Below are 26,275 nucleotides of genomic sequence, written 5' to 3'. Positions count from 1 at the left end.
TCTTTCCTGCGGCAATTTTTTTCTCTCATTGGTAATTTTGACTTCAGTGGGACGAGATTCTTCTTCTTCTTCCGTATCCTCTTCACAATCTACTATCATTTTCTTCATTACATCAAAATTTAGGTGTTTTGAAGATTCATAGTTTAATGAAAAGCCCCGTATCTTGCATACTTGAAACTCCTTCTTCGTGCTGGGATAAAAAATACGTAACCCACAGTTCTTGGGTCCAGCCGAGACGTATTCTGAAATATAGGCCTCTTTACCATACTAGACTACTTCATTTGTTAAATCCCCTAAATAGTCACCAGTTGGAATTGTAGTTTCACCAGGTTTTTGCGTATAAACAACTGAATCTGTATCAAAATACAATACTCTTTCTTGCAGTTGATCTAAATACTTGTACAATTCTAATCTTGCTTGAGCTGTTGTGTACGCGGCTATGACGACATTTACTGTTGGTTGTGTCATCATTTACTGGAAATATTTAATGGACGTCTATATCATGAGATGTTAATTTCTCATATAATTCCTTTGGATCTTTAATAATGCTTACATGACCCATGTTCTCACGTTGACCAAATATTTCCCAAAATGAATTTAACATTAAATTAGCTAAATTTCTAAGTGCTGCATTATGTTGAATTTTATTTTCATCGAGACGTATTCCTTCCTTTTCATAAAATTGCTGAATGTACTTCTGCTTTAGCTCATCTGTTTCACACCATGCTGGCCATCCACTAGCTTCCGTTTTTGCTTTCAGGAAGGTGTTTATGTACTCTGCAAATAACCCGCCATTTTTTGTTTCTTCGTCATATTGAACAACATCATATGCCCAAATTTCATGAATATCTATTATTTTGTATCCTTTTTCTAATGCTTTTCTTACTTCATCTGCTACACATGTACCATGTAGAACTCTGTCTTCATCGCTGTGATTACAAGATGACTGGTTTAAATCATCACAACATGTACGACAAAGTGGAAACATCAATCTATCATTTGACTTGTAAGGAAGAACTGGGTGTTAGAGATTTTTGGAGGTATAATACTTAGTTTAACTAATCCTTCAACTTCTTCAATGGTGGGAATATTTGAATCTCCAGGCAGATAGATAGTAGGATGACGAATTGGAAACTTCTTAGTTTTACAAATATGGGGGTACAACGAAATAACATCTTTATTTTGGATGGTTTTTCCTTGAGATTCTTGTGCTTTATGATACAAACGTATGGCATTCACACGTCCTCCATAAAAAGCGTCACGAGGATTCAATGGTGATTTCTTTGTATATGGATGATTACTAACATACTTCTTCATCTCTTCGTTTCCTGCCAATTGTTTTTTAAATTCACAGCCCCATATTTCATGCACTTCACGGCCAAAATCTTGTAATTTTTGAATTTTCTTCTTTGCTGCTTCATATCGAAATTCCATGGTATCTGTAGCATTGTTATAGATGGGTTTATCTCTGTCTTTAGGGTAACAGTAGATACAGCCATGTGTAAAATCGCCTTCATACTCCCACACGTGTATTCTTCCTGTGTTGGGATCTGTCCATACACCATCTACTTTCATTGATGCAATTCGTTTTTCCTTACTACGAGCAGCATTGGTAATTTGTATATTTCTTGTTTTTTCTTCCCAAGCTATCCATTGTACTGCTTCAACTGATTGGACATCTCTCCATTGATACCCGTTCTTTGGTATGATACCAATCGTATTTTCCTTTGACAAATTTCTACGATACACCAAATTACATGCACTGGCGATTGTAATGCATTCAAGTAAGGGATTTACATTTGTTTCAGATTCAAATGTATTCATAAAGGAAATACATGCTTGGCGTAATACTTCAACATCCTGTACACAATATTTGATGAGTTCTTCTTTCATTTTAAAGGTATCGTTTCGATGTTCAGTATACCATTGGAGAAACTTGCGTGTTTCGTCTACTTTCATGCTACCTGCTCCATAATATCTAATGTCTGGAAGTGTACCTTCATATGTTTGGTTCTCACGTCGATTAAAAGAGTGTGGAAAATAACCTCTGCACGATTGAAGACCAAATGCACCACTTAATTTACTTAAGGGCATAGGAAGAAAGCTTAGTGAATCAATGAATGTTACGTTCCCTATTTTAAGAGATAGAATTTTCGCTCCATTCATGATTACTTCTGGAGTCCAATTCATCTTCTCAACCATGGTTTTAATGATGAAATATGCTGATTTAATGTTTGGACGACGTTCTTGAAGGTGTTTTAGAAAGTCTTCTATTACATTTTCTCCGCCAAATATATTTTCTCGTTTTCCACAAAAGATACAATTATTTTTGATGTCATTGTCTTCATAACATATGTAACATGTATGCTGACTAACCAAGATATTAGGTATATGCTCATATATGTTTGCGTCCTCCTCTTCTATTTTCGTATCTTGTGTGCATTCAATATCATAAAACACAATCATAGCTTTCTTCTCCATGATAATTTTTTCATTGGCTTTTTTGATATTCTTCTTTCATTCACTTAAATGTAACATTCATGATTGGGTGGTACAATAGCATAGCAAATGTTGCAATAAGTTTCTCCACATACGTGAGAACGTTTTTCTTTCACTACATAAATTTTCAAACACTGGGCACAACATTTCACAATGGAACATAAAGGCCTTTCATTTTGATACGGCGCTGACCTGTGATAGTCATAGCATGACTGGCCATAAAATTCTCGATTACAATCATTGCATGTAATATTGGTTCACATGGTGGCTTCTGATGACAACGAAAACATACAGCTGTACAATGTTTCAAATGTTCATGTTTTTTTCATATTTCTTATGACAGCTTTTGCAATAAAAGTTACAGCTAAAACATGCTGTCAAGCTTTCAATGACGTTGTAATGGTTATCTACAAAGAGTAAGTTTAAAGGTGTTCTTTCATTATCACTTGGTGGTGTTTCAAACATGACATCACTTCCTGAAAAGCCCCTATATACTGTAATTTTATAATCCTTTAAATATTCCTGAAATTTACGAATTTCAGGAATTCCACCACCATGACTAAGATCTACATCGGCAGCTTCACACAGTTCTTCTGCTTTTTTTCTATGATATATTTACTTTGATGTTTTATATATCTAATGTATTCAGTTTGATTTCTTCCCTTGTATTCTTTCAGTCCTATGGCAACTACGATTGCATGTGCTAAACATCTTGTGCCTTTATTCTTAATTGTGATAATACCACGTTTTGCCTTTACATATTCTTCAGTATTCATAACATAGTGTTTCAAACTACCTTGTCCTCTAGGCATGCGTACATGATGAAAATTCACGATGCAATCTTCATGTATAAGAAAAGCCGCATTACTTTGCAGTAATTTCTCACAACTTGTCCATAGAACTTCTGCTGAGAGATTTCTTGCTTCTCTGAACGATAACAAAAAGGGCGATGTCCTTCTCTCCCATTTGTGATTGTTATTCCTACGTAATCATGCTGGTCCACATCACGTAGCAAATAATCTATTAAAGCACGTAGACTTGTTTCAATTGCAGTAAAAGGATTTTCACCTGCACGCATAGGGGCTAGACGGAATCTGAGCATTGTACCAGCCATATTGTATCTTCTGTATTGTCTTCTACGTTCTCCTATTATATGAAATCTATTGTTTTCATCATTACGGCTGTTATTTCCAAATCCTACTTGTACATTTGAGTTTCGTTCTGCCTCAAATACGGATAGCAACTCGTGCATTCTTTTTTCTATTTCGTCTAGTTCAATTTCTATTTCTGTATGTTCTGTATTAGCCTCAGCTAATATTTCCATAATTGATGGATATTTTACTTCTTGCTGATCTTCTTCTTTTTCAGTATTGGGAAATAAATTGGTAATCCATTTTTCTAGCTCAGTTTCGTAGAACTCATCTTCTTCTGTCTTCTCTTCCTCATTTTAAGTCTCTCCTATTATTTGGGAGAACGTTAAATTTAGCAATTCTTCTTCTTCTTCTTCTTTTGTTCTTTTTTCGACGTTTTCTTCTTCTTCTTTTGCTCCTTCTTGTAACCATTTTTTAATTTGAGCAATACGTTCGGATGCTTCCTCTTCTTCTTCTTCTGTTATCATTCTATTACCTGCTCTTTCCAATATTTCTAATAGTTGTTCTTCTTCTTTTTCTTCTGCAAATTGAATTTCACTATCTGCATCTCTTTCTTCTCTTTTTCTGCGGTATTGATGATCATCTTTTCTTCTTTTTCTTCTTCTCCTTCTTCTTCTTCTTCTATGAGCTCTTCCTCCTTTTGTGTACCTTTCTTCATTTCATCATCTTCTTCCTTCCTCCCCTGATGATCTACTTCTTCTTCTTCTATTTCTCTTCTATTTCTCTAATTACGGCATCTATTTCTCTTAGAAGAACTTGCGTCTCTAAAGTTACTTTGATTACCTCTTCTTCTTCTTCTTCTATGTCATTAATAAATGCGGTAATCTCTTTTAATAACTCTTGCGTACACTTGTTTGCCATTTTTACTCCCCGGATGTATATACGTAATGCAAAACAAAAATTTTCCAATATGTATATGTAAATAGTGGATATATAAGTATTATTTCAAATAGAATGTAAATAAAAGCGCTTTAAAAGAATATATGAATGAATAAAAAAGGCTATATATATATAAGTTATTAACAATGGAATAATAATGTCGGTAAGGATAAGGAAAGTCTGATACACTTATCTTTATTTACATTCAACCTAAAATAAAAAAAGAAATGAACTGGTTACTTATAACCATATTCCAAATAAATATAAACAGTATATATACACATAAATTTCAATTCGTTATACGGAAAAAGCAGAAGTTTCAGGAAAAATAGCATACCTTTTAAGTAGTTAAAATGAATTGTAACTTTTTTTCGTATTCCACGGGAGTGAAACAAATGTATGTTCACAGTTTGCTTCAAGTGTATTATCTAATGTATAAACGATCTGGACGTGAATTTTATACTTATTCCCCTGGAGAACCCCCAACTTTAACCCTCTTAGATGATGTGTTATTGAGTTCAGAGTATCATCATTGAACACAAAGACCCCGAAAACTATGTATTTGGCACTAATATCGTTCATTTTAAATTAGTTTTACGTGTCTTGATATCAACCCTGGAGGCTACCCCAACTTTAACCCCTTAGATGATGTATCATTCAGTTCAGAGTATCTTCATTGAACACAGCGACCCCGAAAACTATGTATTTGACACTAATATCGTTCATTTTAAATTAGTTTTACGTGTTTCGATATCAACCCTGGAGACCCTCAACTTCAACCCCCTTAGATGATGTGTTATTGAGTTCAGAGTATCATCATTGAACACAACGACCCCGAAAACTATGTATTTGACACTAATATCGTTCATTTTAAATTAGTTTTACGTGTTTCGATATCAACCCTGGAGACCCCCAACTTCAACCCCCTTAGATGATGTGTTATTAAGTTCAGAGTATCATCATTGAACACAGCGACCCCACAAACTATGTATTTGACACTAATATTGTTCATTTTAAATTATTTTTACGTGTCTCGATATCAACCCTGGAGACCCCCAACTTCAACCCCCTTAGATGATGTGTTATTAAGTTCAGAGTATTATCATTGAACACAGCGACCCCGAAAACTATGTATTTGACACTAATATTGTTCATTTTAAATTATTTTTACGTGTCTCGATATCAACCCTGGAGACCCCCAACTTCAACCCCCTTAGATGATGTGTTATTAAGTTCAGAGTATCATCATTGAACACAGTGACCCCGAAAACTATGTATTTGACACTAATATCGTTCATTTTAAATTACTTTTACGTGTTTCGATATCAACCCTGGAGACCCCCAACTTCAACCCCCTTAGATGATGTGTTATTAAGTTCAGAGTATCATCATTGAACACAGCGACCCCGAAAACTATGTATTTGACACTGATATCGTTGATTTTAAATTATTTTTACGTGTCTCGATATCAACCCTGGAGACTCCCAACTTCAACCCCCTTAGATGATGTGTTATTAAGTTCAGAGTATCATCATTGAACACAGCGACCCCGAAAACTATGTATTTGACACTAGTATCGTTCATTTTAAATTAGTTTTACGTGTCTCGATATCAACCCTGGAGACCCCCAACTTCAACCCCTGAGATGATGTGTTATTAAGTTCAGAGTATCATCATTGAACACAGCGACCCCGAAAACTATGTATTTGACACTAATATCGTTCATTTTAAATTAGTTTTACGTGTTTCGATATCAACCCTGGAGACCCCCAACTTCAACCTCCTTAGATGATGTGTTATTGAGTTCAGAGTATAATCATTGAACACAACGACCACGAAAAGTATGGGGACAAACATCGTGTACATGAATTTCCTCCCACTATCTCCTTTCCAACATTTCATTCATTTCTCATTATCACCGTCTCCATTAGCATAGCCGACATATCTGTGGGACGTAAAACTTAAAGATTTCCCATTAGCCTAATAGTCATAAGAGTGGGACGTAAAACTCAGATTTCATTTCATTATTTCTCTCATTAGATCTTAGCTCGGGGGGTTTGGGGGTGACGGTGGTTCACTGGTATAGCGTTCACCTCTGGTGTATGAGGTCACAGGTTCAATATCCTGTTCCCATCAAGTGAACTTTCTGGTGGACAAACACCGTATACATGAAAGGTCGTAGGTTCAAAATCCTGTTCCAATCAGAATGAACTTTGTGGTGGACAAACACCGTGTACGTGAATTTCCTTCCATTTTCTCTGTTCCAACATTTCATTCATTTCTCATCACCACCGTCCCGGCGGGAGCTCATGTGGTTCGGATTCCTTGTTAATCAGTAGGTCCACGTCTCATTTAGCCTCGCTGCTGAAAGGGACGCTAAACTAAAATCAGCTCAACTCATCAACTCATCACCACAGTCTCCATTAGCATAGCTGAAATAACTGTGGGACGTTAAACTTAAAGATTTCCCATTAGCCTAATCGTTATAAGATTGGGACGTAAAACTCAGATTTCATTTCATTGTTTCTCTCGTTAGATCTTAGCTCGGGGGGTTTGGGAGTGACAGTGGTTCACTGGTAGAGCGTTCATCTCTGATGTATGGGGCCACATGTTCAATATCCTGTTCCCATCAAGTGAACGTTGTGGTGGACAAACACCGTATACATGAAAGGTCGTAGGTTCAAAATCCGGTTCCAATCAGAATGAACTTTGTGGTGGACAAACACCGTGTACGTGAATTTCCTTCCATTTTCTCCCTTCCGACATTTCATTCATTCATTTCTCATCATCACCGTCTCCATTAGCATAACCGACATAACTGTGGGACGTAAAAGTCAAAGATTTCAAATCGTGGAACGTAAAACTCAAAGATTTCCCATTAACCTTGTTTGCATAATCGTAGGACGTAACACTCAAAGATTTCATTTCAATGTTCAAAGATTTCATTTACAGACAGAAAGACAGACAGACCTTGTTGGTTTTATTGTGGGACGTAAAACTCTTCATTGTTCAAAGATTTCATTTACAGACAGAAAGACAGACAGGTATGCATCATATTATCAAAATTAAAACACCAAGTCTACACTTCTTGCGTCAATTATAATGAGAGCCAGAAAACATTCAAGAATTCCATCTTATCATTTTCTTAGAAGCATTATACAAGCTCACTTATAGATATGTGTTTTTAACTAGGCCAGTCTTGTTATCTCGTTGCAATACGAATCATCAAAACATTTGACAATGGCATCTTATCTGTTGCTCTTGAAACTAAACCATTTTAAGTTGTAGTTCAATGTGCTAACAAACAGAGAAAGAAAGAGACTAGCAAAACAGACATTCACATATATGTATGTATGTGTCTGTTTTTTTAATGTTAGAACCTGAACGGAACTATGAATAAATACACTTGTTCTTTCAACTGCCTTTATAACTAAATGAAGAAAGAACATATATATATATTGACTTACCTATTTTAATAAGAACGACCGGTATCACAACACACACTACAGTTTTAGGCTGAAAACACAATCAATTGGTAGGCTTCAATCATGATAACTGAAAGCACAAAACACACACTACAGTTTTACGCTTAAAACACAATCAATTGGTAGGCTTCAATCTTGATAACTGAAAGGACTCTGATGAAGATCCGGTAGCCGTCCAAGAGTCTTTGCGGAAGGGGGCGGAGCTTGGGAATCCAAATTAGCTAACCAATACAAGGCGAATAGAAAAGGCATGTTTTTTCATGAACCTATAGCTGATGGTAACCCTAAAAGGCCGAAAAAGGCATGTTTCATCTTGTTTCTAGCAACAGACTGTTCTCACAAATCATCATTTTCCCACGCGCTCCTGTGGTATAGCCGTAAAAAGCTATGAACATAACAACTAAACAGGAAATGATATCGATTTACTTGTCATAACAGACATCATCATGTGAATATCCATATAACACATTTCACATCCTACGTTTTAAACAATATGATATGCTATGAGAAGCTTCCGCTTTTAGAATATGCTCCATCATTGAAACCCATTCGCAGGAGGTCAGGGGGAGGAGTGTATAAGTATGTGTTTCGTTATGAGACTCATATACTGTTTCTTGTCCCACGTCTTAAAAAAATCGTGAAATACAATATTTACCTTAGCAACTACGTCAATTTCGTGAGAAGCTTTGATCATTTGAATATCACGTCTTCTACAGACACTTTGTGGGAATAGGACAAAGGGGCTAAGCAACACGATTTTGCATGGGTATGTGTTTCGTTAGGAGACTCATATATTGTGTCTAATCCCACGCTTTAAAAAAATCATGAAATATAATATTTACATTTACATTTATAATATTTATATCATGAAATATAAATCATGAAATATAATATTAGCAACTAAGATCAATTTCATACAATCTGCTGAGAAGCTTCGATCATTTGAATATCATGCTTTCAGTTCATAATCTACACACATTTCGTGGGAATAGGACCAAGGGGTTAAATCGCTTATGCTCTTTGGCTTTCCAGGAGGAGTAGGGGGTGACGGGGGTTCAAATAAACCAAAATTTTCCCACGCGCTTCTGTGGTAGCCGTAAAAGGCTATGAACATAGCAACTAAAGGCTTGTAGAAACTTGCCTCCGAATTCCAGGAAATGATATGGATTTCTAGGAAAACAAGATCAAATTTCGTTGACTCGGCCGTCTATACGCCGGGATATCTACTTTGGCAACCGCTGAAATGCAATATTTTATTCTCTTCTCATCGTGAGATAACCAAAACCTGTATTACTGAAATAGATAACCAATTTTAACTTTCCCGTCCTGCATGTTAGTGATAGCAGCCATCCAAGCTGGTTTTTAAATTCCAAGACAAAAAAAGTATTTAAAATTCACTCCTCTCTTTTGAAGTTGTAACCAGCAACCACAACTTGATTCGCGGACTGTTAGGTACAGTTCATTTCGTATTCCAACACATTTTAGGAGTTAAGCGTCGTATTTCTTATCTTGTAATGTCATCTCGCACTGGTACTCCGTCTGCGAGTAGTAGCTTGATGATGTATAAATGCTGTCGCACGATCTCACGCTCTACCAAACACCACAGGAAACAATCTATTGTCATTTATTTAGATTTAGGAAATTCACGGCTAGATGTAACATTTTATTTCTACCATTGTTTGATACTTGTCGCATAACTAAATTCTTGTAGGACAAACATTTTATTAATAAAGAGTATATATTTTCTTAAAATTTGAGTTATATAGAAACCCATTCAACACAATACGAAATTACACAATAAGACATGTTTAGCTTTCCGATTTCAAAAAAAAAAATATCTGGAACAATAATAAAGCTAGATACAGTTAAAATTATTTTATTTTAGACAGTACGTAGGATGCAATTTTGTTTCAATGACTTTTAAAAATAACAGCTTTCAGACACTCACCGCCGTTTTCAATATATTGGGAGCCTGTTTCGCAAGTTAGTTATGATCTATGGGAAAAGTTTATTTCTTCAGCAATCTCAGACTTCAGTCATCGATAGTTCGAAGACGATGTCTGTACACCTTTCCGTTGAGGTAGCCCCACATACAAAAATCGCATGGTGTGAAATCAGGCCATCTACGAGCCTCACTCGTATTACCCCACAAACAGACAAAATGACCAGAAAATATTTGTCTTAGAATTTCCATTCAACGACAAGAGATTTAGGTCGTAGTATAATCTTGTTGGAAGCAGACCTTTGCTAGTTCATGATCTTAAAATACATAATCCAACTCCGTACAAGAAACTTTCAGGCCCGCGATAATATTGAACAAAAGTCACTGTAATGACTTCATGTTTTTCAAAGAAGTAGGGACCTCGAACACAATATTCGAAAACAGGGAACCACACTGCCACTCGAGAAATGCAGATGAAAATACTGAAGGTTATCCGCAGCTCAGTAGGGGAAATTATATTTATTTACACTATCGGATAAGAGAAAATGAGCACCATCCTTTCAGATTAAAATAGAAGTGGAAGGGATATTCTGCAGAATACCGCTACATAAATTTCTTCATATTTCAGCCTTTCTCTTTTACTTAACTCTTGCAGCACCTACATCTTATAAGAATGCATTTTTAGAGCTCTAGAAGGATTCTTCTAACACTGCTGGTAGATAATTCAAGCTCAGAAGCGTGCTTGCGTGTAGAACACTTGGGGGATTGAAAGACTGAGAGCCGCACTCTAGCCACAATTGCTGCTGAAAAAGTCCTGGTTCAGCCTGAACATTATAAAAGGCTACGTTGAATGCAGATAGTGTATTGCGAACTGTGTACTCTCTGACATGTGAAAAAATGTATTTACTGACATTCTATTGTGGTAGAATTTTTCCCACATTTTAAAGTTTTATAAGGTTACCTACACAAGTCCACAACAGAGCTCCTTCTTGGCTAAGCGGTTAGCCTTCTTGGCTTGGGAGACCCGCGTTCAACTCCGGGCGCGAGCTCATGTGGTTTGGATTCCACGTTAATCAGAAGTCCACATCTCATATAACCTCGCTACTGAACGAGGCGTAAAACTCAAAACACCTTACAAGTCCACAGTGTGATTAATTTAAATCCTACGAAAGATTTTCCTTCAGAAAGTATTTTTAGGAACCCGCTATAGAGCTGTTCCTAATTATTACCTAATTAGTTATAAGTAATCATTATCGTAATTAGCTAATACTGCTGAGCTTACATGCTCAACCCTTTCACTGCGGCGTGGCAATGGTATTTGTGCCTGTTGGTTAGAACCTATTTTCAAAATTAAGACTTCTTTACGTTTATAATGCAATGCTTTTAAAATATGTTCATGGTATGGTTGCGTAAGAGGAGGAGACCGGGAAATACTACTAGGGATGGGCACGAGTCGAGTTTAGAGACGAGTCAAAGGTAATTTTCTCGAATCGAGTTCCGAGTCGAGTCACTGTTTTTAAGTTTGAGTTTCGAGTCGAGTCTAGTTTGATATATGGCTAGCTAGTTGAGCTCGTTTTAGCTCGTTTTGAAATCATGGTCTGATTACACTGGAAAGCGAAAGCCATGAGAAACGTAAGCAGTAATGTGGAATAATTTTAGTGTTGCCCACGACAGGGGACAATACTGGCATCTCGTCTCGTCTCGATAACCAGAAGACAGAGATTTTTAGAACGAGACAGTCTCAAATCTTAAGAAAATCAATATAAATATATAATTACTGTAGTTCTTACCATCCAGGCTGAGACCTGCACGGTCCAATTTTTGAGTTGAGTTGAGTTGATTTTGAGTTTAATGTCCTTTTCAGCAGCGAGGGTAAATGAGACGGGTCCTACTGATTAACGTGGAATCCGAACCACATGAGTTCCCGCCGAGAATCGAACCCGAGTCTCCCATGCCAAAGGCGTCTACGCGAACCGCTTAGCAACGAAGGAGCTCTGGTTGATTTTTTTCCCCAATTAGAAGAAGAACCCGGACAGTGATGGCAACAAGCTCGGCTCGGTTCAAGTGAGTAAACAACTCGAACCGGCTCAGTTATGATTAGCACTGGCTCTGTAGAAGCGAGTCAATTGACTCGGTTCTACCCCGCTCAACTCAGCAGCCGGTGGCTCGAGCAGGCTCTGTTCAAATGTGATCTCTTAACGTTATCAAATGTTCGAGTTGGTTCGCTAGATGTGAGATGTAGCTTTTATGGAAGTGACTATATATCCGGCTAAATGGGTCTTCTTGTATCTGGTGTCTAGTTTAAAGAAATCCTTGCTTCGGCCGTCAAAAGGACTATTACGAATCTAAGTTCTTGTACAGTCAGGTTCAAATTTCCAACTTGATAAATTTCCTGTAAATCTATCTTGATGAATTAATGGATTGACGCTGTATTTAGTAGTTTCCATTGGTTTAGGTGGGTAGGACCATGGATCCCTTGCGCCTCCTTTGGGTATGACACTGGTGCTCTAAATGGTCTCTTTCTGCGCACACAGAAAAATAAATTTAAAAGCAATAAATTTGCTCCTACCGTTTGTTGGAACGGATGCAACAAACTTGCTGAGAATAGACAAACTTGATGATAGGTAATGCGATGCAATTTAAAAGTAACTTAACCAATGTTGAACTCTCTCTAGACAAGACATTTCATGTTTCTGTCAAATTATCTTTTAATATCAATAAAATATTTTATCCTTTTTCTTTTATTGTGCCCATATTATTCAAATTTATTCTATTTCTAGTCAAAAGATTGTCCTACCTTTTAACAAAATTCATTTCTGATAATTTATAATTATTTAAGCTTACACTTTGAAGGCCTAAGGAACCTCAGCATGTCGCTGGTGCCCAAATTGATACGGAATAAACACTTTTACTGATATCTCTACCAGCAAAATCCAATAACATTAAAGAAAATGTGAGTGGAGTTGAGTTGATTTTAATGTCTAATTCAACAGAGAGACTATATGAAAGGTGAATCTACTGATTAAAGTAGAATCCGGACCACAGTAGCCTCCACTGACATCTAACCCAGTTCTCCCTCGCCAAAGGCGCGCATGGTAACTGCTTATAAAGAAAATGTGTGTTAATAGTCATTGGAATACCTTTTATATACTGAAAATATTAACAAATCAAGGCACTTTTACTTTTGACCATTACGTTCAATTTAAGAATTATTCTCATTTTTGAAGTTTTACGGAGTGCTATGTAGTACTGGGCGACAATTCTCGATAATTTTGATAAGATAATATTTTCCAATATTTCCAGATATTTGTGGTTTCTTTTTTAGTTTGAAGTTTCCTTAGCATATATTTTAGATTCACTTGAGTAAATTGATTGAAGGATTTCTAGATTAAAATTAAAGTTTCCTCCAGCATTCTCATTCCACATTTGCTCAAATTCATGAAAGGGTATAGCATACCAGCATTTGGAAGTTTGTTGGAGTCCTTTAATGAATGTTTAAATGAATGTCAAATTCTCCTACATTATTATTCCACTGTTTAGAAATTATAGTCTGAGAGAGATATATGGAAGAATTGCGATTGATTCAAGATTAAGATTTTTGACAATACATATTAAGACTGAGAATAAATTTAGATAATTTTGTCTCATTGACAGAATGATATACAGTGACTTCCTAAAGTAGAAAAAAATCAGTAGCGCGCTCAACCTTGTTAAAATATTTTGCTTTGCTTTATGAGATTTCAGATTGGAAAGTAATGTTAATAGTTATATTATTACTTCGTTGAAATAATATTTGAACTTTTTGGCGGACAATATTTTTCAAGAAATATATTCTAGAAATATAATCACTTTCTGAGAATTAACGATCAAAGAGATTTCTTATATAGAAATTTTTAAGAACTAATCTAAATTATATTGCTTAATAGAAGCATTTAATTTTCATTAATATTATTTTTGGTTATTTATATATTTATTGTTGTTTTGCATTCTAGTGTATCTACATTGTTCTAACGAAATAGTGTAAATACGCAACCCTTGTTTCGTTATCTTTAATAAATTGTTATTTTAAAATTGAATCATTTGATGTTCTTTATTTATTATATATTTATATATTTATTTTTTGTATGTGTTTATTTTCCATTTGCATTTGGAAATATTGGAAAGTATATTTGATAACTACGCGGATGAGCGAAGCGATGAAGAATTGAACCTTCACGTCCCAGTCCCATCGACTAGGTTTCAGTGGATTATATCCGGATTGACAATTATTATTATTATTATTATTATTATTATTATTATTAATAGTTCTCAAACTGGAAGCTTTCTTCAGATACCAGGTGGTTGGGGCGTTACACATTCCCACCTATCATTGAAAGAAACTTACTTATCTTTCCTTCCACCACTTCTCTTAGAATAATTCAAACAAGAAATATAAATAAATGAAAGCATATGGGGCCAAGGCAAACGAAAAAAAAAGAAAGAAATGTCTGTTTTGGCGGGACAAGTAATCCTGCCAATTCCCCTCAGAACGATTAATTTTCTTCTTTTCTTAAACATATTTTCATTTGCTTGCTTGTTTTATTATCAATGCCACATCAAAGATTTCCATTCTTGATTTCTGAGGGAGGAGATTGCTATCGACTATCGAAGCAAGAAAAATTATTGCGCATATTTTATTAAATTCATGATAGACTTTTGGTGACAAACTTAGTAGTTGGCAACTATGCTCATGCTCCTTTAGTACATGACATCTCTTCGACGCCACAAACTGACTTTTCTTGTGAATGTGTGTGTGTGCAGAGCAATAGTTCTTTGTCTCGAAGACATTGAGACTTCCGGTTGTGTAGTTTCCTGAACATTCCAGAAGCTGCTAGATCATTCCATATTTCCGGTGATTTCTAAAGTTAGTTATGATTGGACAATTTTTCGATTACTGGCCAATCAGGATCAGCGTACTCGTCTCACGTGCATTGTGCGACCAAGACGCGCGCTAAGTATCCACGGAGGAGGACACGCGTCCCGATGTGAGGACCATTATTTTTGAAAAAGCGACAAATAACAGAGAGTTTACGTTTAATTGGTGAGCACAAATAAGTTTAACATGTAACAAAATCGACGCACAATATCAATTGAAGTTTTGATCGAAAAAGACTCATCAGATAAGGATTTTTACTAGGTCCTAACCCGGTATTCCACAGAAGGCAACGAGAGCAGCATACCACCTCAAGGGAAGCCAGACTGTAAGTAACATTGACTAAAATTTTAGAAGAATGCATCAGGCGATTACAGCGAGCACTACCCAGAAATTATTTAATGCAAGAGTTCTTCGGCCGATTAGTGTTGAAGTGATCGTATCTTTTTTTTTAGTTGTAATTAGTACGCCAAAAATACCGACTGCCATTAACAGTGAGCAAGCAACAAAAAAAAAATAAATAAATAAAAAATAAATACGTGTAATTAAGAGGCCACAAACAAGCGAGCTCGCATGCGCATAATCATTTTATATATGTAATTTCACATTTACAAATAGTGTTCTAGCTAGATAGGGAATTCCATAAAGAAAGGTTATAATAATATTTGATATACGAATCTTAATTTTACTGTGTGTTCAATGCGAATAATATAGACATTATCTTGCGTTGCTAATATGTAATACTTATTCTTCATTTCAATTTGTGTGTATGTTAATATCGAAGTTTCATGTAACAACCAGCGCATGTAAGACAAACAATTTTACTTTCTTGTTAAATATGAGTAGTTAACAATTACTCCCCGGTGTTTCAATCTTCTTGGTTTCCTTGTTTTGTTAGTGTGAGCTTCATAACGCGAGAGTAGGTTGCGGCACATACTCCAATAATGTGAGTAGTGAACTATCCCTCGCAGTAAACTTTGATTAATATAAGAAAGGTAAAATTAATATTTTTTTACTTCAATCTTCGTAATAGGATAGTTCAGACGCGACCAAACACGTTGTGACCGATCTTTTCATTTGAGTCGTTCCCAAGCTTGAATGGAGGTCGGCAAAGCATGTATATGCTTCCGGGTGAAGGGAATGATTGGGAAAGCTTTTAATTAAAGATCGATGTAAACAAATGGTGTAAGATAAATTTGTGTGGCCTCCTTCACCAAAGCGATAGCAAGATAAGGTAGCTCTGTGGTAGAGGGCTCACCTCTGATGCCCAATGAACCTGGTACGACCCCAGGCATGCGAATTTGTGGCGGACAACATCGTGTTTCTTGGGTTTACTCGGGGCTAGGGATGGTCAGGGGACGAGTCGAGACAATATTTTCCTGACAAAATTCGAGTCGATACACGACTCTTCCAAAGAAGAAATATACATTTTTTGAGTCGAGACATTACTTTTACGGCACATTTTCCAGTTGAGACAGCTACAAATCTTGTCTCGTGCGCATCCCTACTCGGGGCGCTTCCACACTCCGTTCCCAGTAACTCTTCATAACCATTCACTTTCTTCGTTCAGTCGTTCGCTTTAGTCTAAAGGGCAAAATCATGAGATGAAAAACTAGAAAATTATTTATTTAATTCTACCTTGAGAACTCTGAGTTCATGGTTTCATCAGATTTTACACAATGTTGATAGTAACAACACTTTACAAATGTTAGTATTCTTGATATATTCCACTGCTATAGAACATTTGTTTATGTTACAATAATTTTTCAGCATTTTTAAATTGGAAATTTGTCATTTTTTTTACAGAAATTAGAAGTTTATTATACAATTTTATTCCTATGTGGAGTGTATCGAATTTTGATTTTTTTGTTAACCTAATATTTTGTATATAAATATGGGATTGGTGTTTTCTGAGAGGAGTGGAGAGAAATTAATTTCACATTAGTTTAAAATAACGTCGTTTTCATCTTTATATTAATACGTAGTACATATATGATCGAATTAATGCTTTATTTACAATAAGTTCTAAAATAAATTATAGCACAACCCAATTTAACGTTTGTCAATTATTTGCTTATTTCTAATTACTTGCGTGATAGACTCTGTACTCTAAATATACTTTCTCAAGTCTAGAGAGAGATTACATTCCTTACGCTCAACAGAATACAGGGAAAGAATTAAATACAATCGTTTGACCTGCTGTAAAACTAAAAAGTCTCCTAGACTTAACGACTTGACAAACGTGCGCTTCTTGATGTAATAAGCCAATGCTCATTAAGCACAAATTTCGGAAACCCCTTTACCCAGCGGTCCGATGGAGGTCTGGAACGTCTTGAATCCCCGCACTTCAAGTAATATGCTTGTAGGTTTCACAAATATTACTATTGTATGTATATTACTTTTCAATAGTTTTCAATAGTTTAACTTGCGATGCTATCGCAGGCTTACATTTGATTCTTTATGTGAACGGACAAAACACAAAAATAAATGGTGTATTAAACGACATTTTTATTCGTGCTTCAAACACAAAGGTCTATTATAAAATTGTTGGAAAATTGCCTTATCCACATTAATGTACTTTATTGCCACAATGGATCATTGAAGTCGTGCTGTTTATTTTTCTTTTAAGCGAATTTGTGAGATATCTGAGAGAAAGGACCGGAGAGGAAAAATGAGCTAGTCTGTGGGATCAATTCCTGTTCAGAGTATGGTTTATGATTTTACTGTCTCATGTTTGCACTATTTTTACCTTACACGGCAGGACCGCTCTGTGGAGGGTGGATAATGAATTTTGCATGTGATTCTTAATCTTCATTTGTTCGTTCCTTTTTCTTCGCTCAGAGTACTTAAAACTACATACAGGATTTGCCTCGTTTCTGATATATGAAGTAAAGTAATAATGAAAACAAAATTCATGATTTGATTAAATTCTCAAACACAGATTATCACGACTCAGTTCCAGGGAGGTCAATTAACCTAGGCGGAGGGATCACTAACCTGATTCCGTCTGGCAACGGGTCTGATGCTCCTCCGGAATATAAACCCTGAACTTCGTGAACGATGTCCTTGTCTTATAGATTGCACGACCACCGAGGTCGACAGCCAAACATTTTTAGTATTCAGATACAAAGCGCCTGTATTTCATGTTTATACACGTTGTTATAATAATAATAATAATAATAATAATAATAATAATAATAATAATAATAATAATAATAATAATAAGTAATAGTAGTAGTAGTAATAGTGGTAGTTGTTGTATCATTGATAATAATTATATTGTCTATGTAGGATACTTGAAGAGAGTACTTGAAACAATACACAGGATTTGGCTCGATTTGACTCGCTTTGGCTCGACTCGACTCGAAACTCGAACCAAATTCAAGTCGAGTTTCGAGTCAAATTGGAGCAAAGTTTTCGAGCCGAGTTCTCGAGTCGAGCTCAAAGATATCTGTTTCGAATCGAGTCGAGTTACAAAGTAAACTCGCTCGTTTCCATTTCTAAACACCACTGGAGACGAGGCGGTAGGTGCTTTCGTGGGACCAGACTAATAAGAGATATCGGAAGGGAAAGAAAATTCTTGAAAGTTTACTTTTGTACCTCGTAGTACATAGAAGAAAGAAAAAAGCAGTTGCGAATTCTCCAAGAGCATTGCAAGAACGAACTTTAAACATGGTGCTGTCCATGATTTCTTGCTTTTATTAAAAAATTGTATACTATTTGTCTCTTATAAGTAGAGAGAGAGTAATTGCGTATGGAAGGCTGGAATACCTAAAAAGCATGTTGCTTGAACCATAAACCTTTATATTAAAACAGTAAGATATTCAATTAAACGATTCGAAGTAAAAGGTGAATATGGATTATATACTAAACAGAAGCTCAGTAGACCGCAAGTGACAGCGGAATACGAAAATGTTTCGATTACACTGCTCTACAATGATTTCTCTGTTTGGTAACTATTAACGTTATCTTGATGTTTTTGACGTGAGAAATCCAAAAATGTAGTCAGTTTTGCTCTATCACGTACAGTTTTCTTAAAATAGAGAGGAGGGGGAGAGGAAAATAGCCTTTTAAATGTATATTTCGGTAGAAATACTGATTATAATTACAAATATAGAAAGATACTTTCGATGCCATATCCTTCTGATTATCTTAGAATTTGTAATAAAAGGCGTACAGTTACTTATTCTGCTAACTGAAAATATATGTACAGTATCTGCTAGCACTGAATGATATCACAACGCGTTACTCGTTTGGAACGCAACAACAGCGCTGTGTAAGCTGTGATTGCAAGAACTACGGTTCGCCGTATATTTTATTATCGTGTCTAGCTGTGCTGGTTGTTGTTGAATCGAAATGGAACATAGGAAATTTCGGAACAATCCTGATTGCTTATGCTACATACGTGACAGTTGTTTAGTGTCGAAACAGACAAAACCTTACATCGTTTGTGAAACCTGCATATTACGCCTATTTCGGAATAAAGTTAGGGGATCAAGACAAATCATTTGCGCAACATAATATGTAATGTATGTGCCCAAGAAGCTGGACAAAATATAAGAAGAAATATCTACGTTTTGGAATGCCAATGATATGGCGTGAAGCGAAACATCATAATAATCACTACTATTTCTATTCGTGTAAGGTTGAATGTTTTACTACTAAAAACAAACGAAGCTATACATATACTAAACTGCCATTTGCATTACGACCTGTATCACATAGTTCTGAAATTCCAGTACCTAACCCACCCCAGGAACTACTGTCTACACATTCTGCTTCTAGTAGCAACGAATGTAGTGATAAGATGTATGGCGGAGAAGAGGAAACTGCTGAGCCGAAGTTATTTACACAACCCGAGTTAAACGATTTAGTGCGAAACCTGAATCTGTCCAAGCAAGCAACGGAATTCTTTGCCTCAAGGCTTGGCTTCAGAGACATCATATTCATATTTAAGATATTGTGAGAAAGAATGTCTACAATACTTTTCTGCAGACGGAAACAATTTTTTTCTACGACGTAAGAAATCTCATGATAAAACTCACAGAGAATGAATATATTACGCAGAGGAATGGAGGCTTTTTATTGATACTAACAAAAGAAGTTTGAAGGGTGTGCTTCTTCATAACAGCAACCAAAAACCCTCTGTACCCATTGCCCATTCTGTACATTTATAGGAGACTTACAAAAATATTGAAATGTCTTTGAAAAAATCAACTAGAGGGATATCAGCGGTTATTGTGCTTCGATGTAAAGGTAATATGTATGCTTCTTGGACAGTAGCAACGGTACATAAAATATCCATGCCACATTTGCGAATGGGACAGCAGAGAACTCAATAAACACTAGACTGAAACTAGTTGGCCTGTCAGGAAATGCCGCAATATAGGAAGTAAAAAAAATGAAAAATGTCTGCCTCATAGACCCTTCATAAGTCACATTTCCACATTTGCATATTAAACTGGGCCTAATGAAACAATTTGTTAAAGCTCTGTATAAAGATGGTCAATGCTTCCAGTATCTAGTGGCAAAATTCTCACAACTTTCAAGTGCTAAGTTAAAAGAAGGAATATTCATTGGTCCTCAGATCAGAAAGTTGTTTAAGGACAAAAACTTTGAACATTGTATGACAAGTGTTGAAAAGTAAGTATGCAGTGCATTCAGGGACGTGTATCATAACTTCCTTGGGAACAACGAACACGAAAAATACAAGTATGTTGTGTCTAATATGCTCCATAAGTTTAAATCATTAGGGTGCAAGATGAGTCTTAAGATTCATTTTCTGTATTCACATTTAGACAGATTTCCTTCTAACTTGGGTGATTTAAGTGAAGAACATCGTGAAAGATTTCAGCAGGACATGAAAGCAATTGTATGCCGCTATCAGGGCCGTTGGAGTACAAAAATGCTGGCGGATTATTGTTGGACGTTGGTACGTGAATATTCACGAACTACTCACAAAAGGAAATCTAGTTTTAGGAGTTTCCAAGTGAAAAGGCAGACAAAAATGAGTTAACTTGTTTATCAATGACCTTAGTAATTTAGAACATTGATGTTCAGTGTAGTTATTAAACAAAATAATGTTCCTTTGTTAGAAATATATAGTCATAATATTACTCTATATTAGCGGCGTTGCTGTTTAAATAGCAAAATGTACGCAATCATGTTTTCCAATTTGTGAAAAAAAAAACTGACCAGATGGGCCAAAACCAATTGCATTTTCGAAATTAGCAACCTCAAATTATATAAAATTAGGTGTCAAATCAAAAACAGCTTTCAAAAAGTTTCATTTTGTCGAGCAGTGTTTTTTATTGAAGGTAACGCTTCAAGTCCGTTCGCTGCTGTAACCAACCTGAAAACAACTTTAGATCTGGAATGCAGTGCAGAGACCTGTAACTGTACTCATATTATTTGTTCTGCTTTGCAGGTCAAACTGACAGATGTACATATACATGCTGACTTAAAGTTCGCAACGACGCACATCAACAAGCCACAAGAAGCATGTAATCGGGAGCAGTGTTGAATTCAGACATTTCAACCCGGGGAATATGAACTCCTAGGAGGAGGGGAGTTTCGGTGAAGTAATTTCTACATTTTGTGGTTGAAATTTTGAGTTTCTCCGAGAGACAATTAATTAGAGATTCCCCGGGCTACCCCCTGAATTAATCCCTGATCGGGAGTGATAAGAAAGTGTTTAGTTTATACCATGGAGGGTACCTGTTCAGATATTCTACCATATGTTTCACGCAGACACGCTCAAAACAGAGATGGAGTGGGTCAGTGGGTCGGTGGGTCAAGTGGGTCAAATTTTCTGAGTAGGTCATTGGGTCGTGTGTCAACACCATGTGACCCATTGTGACCCACCACCCACCACGTAAATTTGTTAATTTAATTAATGTGTTACTAATGATTTTTTATCGAAAGTCAACATGAATTACTCATGTCTCTTATTTTTATGATTACTATCTGAATCTAACCAAAAGTGTTTCGAATTCTTGTTACAATGAATGTAAGCATGGAAATTAGTAAAGGACAGGAATACCATCGCAAGAAGTAAGCTCTCTGTGTACCAACCTTAAAAATGATATGCTATTTTTTTAAAATAACGGACATAATGCAAATTTCAGAAATATAGTAATAGCTTCAAATTGGCTCTCTACATGTTAGGAATATATTATACTGTAAATAAAGTAACGCAGAAATAGGAACAATTTACTTCATTTGGCGTGTAATACATAAAATTGAAACCCTCGGAATGAAAATTCTGAATCTCCAACGATTTTCTTACGGATAACCCTTGGGATTCATCCCTGTTCAGTTTCTACTAATAGCATACAGTATATGTACAATGATGTAAGTTAACTGATATGCCAGGGGAGTCGGAACCGTCAGGCCTACCTAGGTTATTACCCGTTCTATATTTAGGGAGGTATCAATTTAAAAATTCGTGATGTATTCAGAATGGTAATAGGAATCATTTAATGAATAACTGTTTTCAGTTTTCCGTGAAATGATTTATTGATAAGACCGTGACAATAAAAAAATATTCTGCTTTTAGAGATCATGTGTTGCTTTTGTTTTTCAGTCATTATCCCTACCTCCGAATAATTGTTCCTTTTTTTCTTTCTTCAGTTTTACCCACTCAGAAACTGTGTAGCAATGTGTGAAATAAACTGGAGTAGAAACACAGAATCAGAAGCTATGTTGTTTGGCTTTCGCTTTGTCACTTCTCTGCTCCTTTCTTTTTCCTGTTGAACTCAGTATCCAAAGGGTGATTGACCACACATAGACACATAAATGAACAAGAAAGGAAATCTTCGGAAATAAATTCGTTTGTAAGATCATTTCAAATTATGACAGTAACATTAACTTGCAAATTCTACATAGTGTAGTTTACGCTTGAAATCAAAATCATTTAATAAGTATTGCAAACTTAGAAAGAAATGAAACGCAACCCTTTTTGCACTCCATTCAATAAAGTAAAGAAATGTATGTAACTAAAAATAATGTGAGTTTACAAAAAAAATCTAATCTAATCGACATAATCTTCCCAAAATTCAAATTTAAAGATAAAGTAATTATTCGTAAAAATGAGCCATCCCTTCCATTGAAGTTTGAAGGCGTGAAAATGATTTCGATGGAAGTTTGAGTGATTATGTTTGCGAAAGGTTAAGTGAAGGTGAGGTCGAAATGAGATCAACGGGTGAGGTTGAGCGAGCTGAATTAAATGCGAATGAGTGTGATGTCGGACTAATAATGTGAGCATGAAGTTGAGTAAGTGTCATATCAGACTAGTGATATCAACGTTATAATGAGTGGGCGTGAGATATAAAAGATATTGTGAGCATGAAGTCAGGAGACGAGGATGATTGGTTAACGATATGAGCGTGAGGTTGAGCAATTGTGATGACGAAATGATTTACTAACTATGAGGTAGAAATGACATAATAAGCGTGTGTTTGAGTGAGTTTAGTCCAAAGTGAGCATCTTTGATTATGTCATATTCATGTTCTGTTAGGTATAATTTTCCTTCTGTTCTATATTTTGCGTTTAAGTCCTATAGTGTGAAGAAATGATACTTCTATTTTATTACTAAGTAAATAACTAATGTCGTGTAAGCCACATGAAGAAGTGTAGACTGAATGGTGTGATATACCTTGATTATTATTAAAACCCAAAATGGTAGTAGATTTATATATCTTTCGGTTTTACTAGAGAGATTAGAATGCATTTGGAATTTATTCTTCGAAGGATTAAATTCTTGCAGAAAACTGTTCCAATCTATCAACTACCATTTCTACTCTATAGTTAGCAACGTTAAAACAGGAAGTGTTTGATTTCTGCCACTTTCGGTTTGAATAGTTATGGGTGTACATGAATAATTTTAGAAAGTCAAGTCGTTTCCAAAAATACTTTTCTCTATCTTTACTTATGTTTACTCTATAGATCAATATTGAAACTGGAGGTTGTGGTGATTTTTTACATTTCCGGTTTTAATAGAGTGTTAATGATAGAGACAAATGGTATTTCAGGATGCTTAATCGATTGTAGAATACCACTTCTCTTCTATTCCTTTTTGTTCTGTAAGATACTATTGCCATTCCCGGAATATCTCCTCGAACTCGAACGACGAAATTGATTCCTAACTTTTGACCCTCTATATTCGGACTAAATTAGGTGGTGATCCCTCAGGATCCCTTTACACAAAGTAAATATATGAAGGAGTTCTTGTAAGCCAAGCTCTTTCAATATAAAGTGAAATGTGTTAGTTTAACGTTATACGACTATTCCTTTTTGTTCTGTTAGATACTATTGCCATTCCCGGAATATCTCCTCGAACTCGAACGACGAAATTGATTCCTAAATTTTGCCCCTCTATATTTAGACCAAATTGCATGGTGATCCCTCAGGATCCCTTTACACAAAGTAAATATATGAAGGAGTTCTTGTAAGCCAAGCTCTTTCAATATAAAGTGAAATGTGTTAGTTTAACGTTATACGACTATTCCTTTTTGTTCTGTTAGATACTATTGCCATTCCCGGAATATCTCCTCGAACTCGAACGACGAAATTGATTCCTAAATTTTGCCCCTCTATATTTAGACCAAATTGCATGGTGATCCCTCAGGATCCCTTTACACAAAGTAAATATATGAAGGAGTTCTTGTAAGCCAAGCTCTTTCAATATAAAGTGAAATGTGTTAGTTTAACGTTATACGACTATTCCTTTTTGTTCTGTTAGATACTATTGCCATTCCCGGAATATCTCCTCGAACTCGAACGACGAAATTGATTCCTAAATTTTGCCCCTCTATATTTAGACCAAATTGCATGGTGATCCCTCAGGATCCCTTTACACAAAGTAAATATATGAAGGAGTTCTTGTAAGCCAAGCTCTTTCAATATAAAGTGAAATGTGTTAGTTTAACGTTATACGACTATTCCTTTTTGTTCTGTTAGATACTATTGCCATTCCCGGAATATCTCCTCGAACTCGAACGACGAAATTGATTCCTAACTTTTGCCCCTCTATATTTAGACCAAATTGCATGGTGATCCCTCAGGATCCCTTTACACAAAGTAAATATATGAAGGAGTTCTTGTAAGCCAAGCTCTTTCAATATAAAGTGAAATGTGTTAGTTTAACGTTATACGACTATTCCTTTTTGTTCTGTTAGATACTATTGCCATTCCCGGAATATCTCCTCGAACTCGAACGACGAAATTGATTCCTAACTTTTGCCCCTCTATATTTAGACCAAATTGCATGGTGATCCCTCAAGATCCCTTTACACAAAGTAAATATATGAAGGAGTTCTTGTAAGCCAAGCTCTTTCAATATAAAGTGAAATGTGTTAGTTTAACGTTATACGACTATTCCTTTTTGTTCTGTAAGATACTATTGCCATTCCCGGAATACCTCCTCGAACTCGAACCACAAACTTGATTCCTAACTTTTGAACCTCTAAATTTAGACCAAATTGCATGGTGATCCCTCAGGATCCCTTTACACAAAGTAAATATATGAAGGAGTTCTCTTAAGCCAAGCTCTTTCAATATAAAGTGAAATGTGTTAGTTTACCGTTATACGACTATTCCTTTTTGTTCTGTAAGATACTATTGCCATTCCCGGAATATCTCCTCGAACTCGAACGACGAAATTGATTCCTAAATTTTGCCCCTCTATATTTAGACCAAATTGCATGGTGATCCCTCAAGATCCCTTTACACAAAGTAAATATATGAAGGAGTTCTTGTAAGCCAAGCTCTTTCAATATAAAGTGAAATGTGTTAGTTTAACGTTATACGACTATTCCTTTTTGTTCTGTAAGATACTATTGCCATTCCCGGAATATCTCCTCGAACTCGAACGACGAAATTGATTCCTAAATTTTGCCCCTCTATATTTAGACCAAATTGCATGGTGATCCCTCAAGATCCCTTTACACAAAGTAAATATATGAAGGAGTTCTTGTAAGCCAAGCTCTTTCAATATAAAGTGAAATGTGTTAGTTTAACGTTATACGATTATTCATTTTTGTTCTGTAAGATATTATTGCCATTCCCGGAATATCTCCTCGAACTCGAACGACGAAATTGATTCCTAACTTTTGCCCCTCTATATTTAGACCAAATTGCATGGTTATCCCTCAAGATCCCTTTACACAAAGTAAATATATGAAGGAGTTCTCTTAAGCCAAGCTCTTTCAATATAAAGTGAAATGTGTTAGTTTAACGTTATACGACTATTCCTTTTTGTTCTGTTAGATACTATTGCCATTCCCGGAATATCTCCTCGAACTCGAACGACGAAATTGATTCCTAAATTTTGCCCCTCTATATTTAGACCAAATTGCATGGTGATCCCTCAGGATCCCTTTACACAAAGTAAATATATGAAGGAGTT

This window comes from Thermobia domestica, chromosome 4 (genome assembly GCF_964235325.1).
Source record: "Thermobia domestica chromosome 4, izTheDome1.hap1.1, whole genome shotgun sequence".
NCBI classification, from domain to species: domain Eukaryota; kingdom Metazoa; phylum Arthropoda; class Insecta; order Zygentoma; family Lepismatidae; genus Thermobia; species Thermobia domestica.
This window is presented reverse-complemented; position numbering follows the sequence as displayed.